This window comes from Cynoglossus semilaevis, chromosome 8 (genome assembly GCF_000523025.1).
Source record: "Cynoglossus semilaevis isolate Cse_v1.0 chromosome 8, Cse_v1.0, whole genome shotgun sequence".
NCBI classification, from domain to species: Eukaryota; Metazoa; Chordata; class Actinopteri; order Pleuronectiformes; family Cynoglossidae; genus Cynoglossus; species Cynoglossus semilaevis.
The window spans coordinates 25,788,004-25,791,789 of record NC_024314.1 but is presented as its reverse complement, the minus strand read 5'-3'; the positions used below and the strand labels follow the sequence as shown (position 1 = coordinate 25,791,789).

Here is a 3,786-nt window from a genome sequence, read left to right as displayed (position 1 = left end):
TCACAACAAACAGCCCACTGTTTGCAGTGAACATCTTTGAAGTGTCTTGTGTGTTTTATTTATTTTGTATTTTTTTAAGGAGGCGCACAATAGGAGGAGACCGTCCTGTTCACATCTAAGTGACCTTCAAAGCATGGGGGCGTTTTTATGAGTCTACTTCTCACAGTGGACCCAGGACAAAGTGCATTCTTCCCCGGGCTTGTTGTTGACATTTGGGAGACTGGAAACGGAGACACTCTGAGGTCGACTCCAGCCAAACAAATAACCACGAGGAGATAATATTAATGCTGTTTGTTCCAAAATGAGATATCAATCATGTGAACAAAAGTGAGACCCTCTCCCAGAAGATTATTGAGGGCGGCGTTGTGGACTTGAACCTTTAATTTAAATTCCCAGCAGCTGCCAGCGCCGCGTTTGAGAGATAGCAGCGATTTGGAGCAGAAAAAGAATAAAATACCTCTCATTCCTGGGCTATTATGAGCTTGGCCCCGATGCATGTGCCCAGTGCTCAGACTACAGTGTGTGTAACCGTAGCTGCAGGCGGATGTCAACGTTGCCGTATAGAAGGAAAAGCCACTAAATTGCCCCGGCCCCGGCTGTTGAAACCTCAACATGCAGCAATTCTCAGATAATGTCTCTGGCTGTGAGGCGTCAGGGGAAGAGCCCCCTCGTGAATATATGTGTGTTCTCCCTGTGTTTCACATGCCTCCCCCGTCTCCCCTTCTCTCACCCTCTCTCTCTGTCTCTCTGTCCAAATAATCCCTGGAAAACCACAATTTCCAAAGCCAAGATAGCACTTAGGCAGTGTGCACTCACTGTCCTGGCACTCACACCCTGCTGTCTGCTTCTTTTCATAACTTTTTCGAGTTGAAGAGGGAGACACTGGAAGTGGGGGACAGCACGGGGGTCGGTCTCACTGCTTGAACAGGACGTGGCTTCAGTGATGACGGTCAACGCAAAGGAGCTTCGTTTGTAAATACATAATACATAAATGAGATGGTTTGAAAAGAGTCATCAAAGGCATCACAGTACACATTTCTGTATAAATAATACAACAATAATCTAGAACATGGGTACCCAACCCCTGGTTGGTGGGCCAGTATTGGTCCCAGGGTCATTTTAGTACCAGGCCACAGTGAAATAATTCATAATTAGCATAATTTAAAGGGCATCTGATCATTTCTATTTCCATTTGTTATGTTTTTTAAAAAAAATGGTTCTCAGACATCAATACTAACAGATTGACGCCTAAAAAGTGTTTTATTTTGAAATTTAACTGCCCTTGGATAAACAACGCAGTCGCTAACGCTGTGCAAACTGGTTGGTTGCAGCTAACAAAAACAAACCAAAAAGGTTGGGGATCGCTGATCTAGAACAGGACAACTGGATTATTCTACCAGGTATTAGCTTTGGATAGTACAAATACGTCAGCCTTAACACATGCTAACAGTGGATACAGTACATATGTAGTGACCCACAGTGTAACTGACTGCTGTGGTCATAACATGCTCCAGGACACAACACGCTATAATGGATTACTGAAGCAGAACCACAACAAATTAGGTGAGTACAATACTTTCTGCCATAACACAGTTCTCATAGGCCGCTGGTACAGTACTACAGTACTATGTTGGATATCTAGTAACAAAGGTCTCTTTTTACTCACTGATAATCTTCCACTGAGAGGATCTGACTGGTGTATTTACTCACTTCAATTACAAACTACTAAACTGCCACCAAACCACCGTCAAATAATAAATAAATAAATGCAATAAAATGAATAAATTTAAATAAATAAACAGTTCATGATTTAAAAAAAGTTGACTATTCACAATGGCTTCCTTTTTCATAAGATATACATTATTTATATAAACATTATTTAGCCCGTGTTGACCTGACAGTTGGACAGTTACCCAAACCTGTCTTTGGGGGTCGCCATTGAGCTACGTTTTTAATTAAAAACAAAACTAGCTGTCGGCAACACAGATGTTATCGTGAGGAAGAACAGAATCAATGTAAGTCTTTAAAATAAAAGTACTGTACTAATAGTTACATAGTTATAAATGAAAATTCACGTTGTTTCAATTACTTAACGGAATACAAACTCGATGAAACAGAAAGTCCCATATCCGTGTTTCAGTTTGAGGGAAACTGTCGATCTTTACTGAAAGACTAGCTACGAATCAAATAAAACGATAAGTAATGGAAAAATTAATCATTAAATCCATCCGAGCAAATAACATCACGTCTTTGAAACAAATGTTGTCACTTAAAATATACGACTATGATTTTTTTTTTCGTTTAAAGTGACAATAACTCAGATTGAGAGTGCGGTTGGGGGTCGTTGTGGGGAGGGGGCGCTGTCAGATTCAGTCTTTTTATAGCCATTGTTGACAGGAACAGATGTATAGATTAAGATCAACCCTAATCCCCCCCGGAGTAGGACATTTTAACTTTAATGAGACGAAGGAAGACGTTGGTCACGTGACGCGAGTGTGTGTGTCTGTGATCTCTCGAGACTGTCGAGCGTTTTTCATTTTCGCGGGCAAGACAAGTGTCTTCCAGGCAACTCGGCGGCCTAGCTACACGCAACTTAATGGGCTTTTCATGGTCTCGCCGCGATGTCAGAGACATTGTTTGGGCTCCAATGGTGCAACACAAACACATGGGGCCTGTGTGTGTAGTGGGCCGAGTGGCACGCCGGAATGTTCCAGAAATGTAAGTGTGGTCGGTGGGATGAAGATGCCCCCTCTCACCCCCACCCCTCCCCCCCGACATACAGTGTCACACATACAAAAACATAACCACCCCAGGGGTTAGCAGGCAAGTGGAGGGGTATTTATGACACAACTTAAAGACACTGCTTTGTAATCAGGCGTAATTGACAGTGTTCAGAGCCCCCACAAGACACGAGAAGATGACAGGGAGAAATGACTCCCATGTTGCGGACGAGCAGTCCCGCTCTGAAGCACTTCATGTCGCCGGAGCATCTTGAACCTTTTTGAGAGCAGATGAAGAGAGAGGCCCATATTTTTTAACAGTGCCACGAGGTACATAAATGTCTCGACAGCGTATTCCTTTTAAGCAAACAGGATTTATGCTTTTGGTGTAGAAATACAGATTTTGACTTGTAAACATGTTACAGATGTCGAAGAGGAGGACGAGGGGGGAGATGGAGGAGCGCTGTGTCGCCAGAGGAGGTTCGAAAAACAACATCAAAGCCTGAAAATAAAAAAAAGAAACGAGGAGACCTGGTATGTAGAGGTTGACTGTGGGATTATTTTATTTTTTATATATATTTTTAAAACCCACCCCTTACAACGCGGTTTTTATCAACATGAAAGTCTTGGCGATACCTGACGGTTCTTACTTTTTACGTTTAATGGCTCCCACCATCTGTCTTTATTCAGAGGCGACTGCAGGGGGAGACAAAGCACCAGAGAAGATCTCACCTCCGGGTCAGAGCTCTGCTGTGGGTCAAGCACGTCCTTTCACACACACACGTACGTCACACCTCACACCCTTCTGTCACATAATCATTCATGTAGAAGTTCAAATTTAAAAAATATATATTTTTAAAGAAATAAGATAAATATGCCATGTTGTTGTTGGAGTCAAAAAGTTCCAAGACAATTGAAACAACTCTTAATTTGTGAAGTTACAAAATGTTATTTATAAATTATTTCTCCTCCATTGAAGTCTAAACACTCCAACAAGCAGAGTTTCCACCAGAGATTTCCTTTCTTTTTGGAATTCCAGGCGCCGTCCTTGACACCAGGTCACCAC

General features: G+C 42.4%; 1 long non-coding RNA gene across 1 annotated transcript; it reads left to right on the top strand.

Annotated features, from left to right (window-relative positions):
* Positions 1-1,949: 1,949 nt before the first annotated feature.
* Positions 1,950-3,501, top strand: LOC107988847 (uncharacterized). The gene is made up of 3 exons (XR_001760345.2): positions 1,950-2,015; positions 3,146-3,254; positions 3,411-3,501. It is a non-coding gene; the product is annotated as an uncharacterized LOC107988847 (long non-coding RNA).
* The last annotated feature ends 285 nt before the right edge of the window (positions 3,502-3,786 follow it).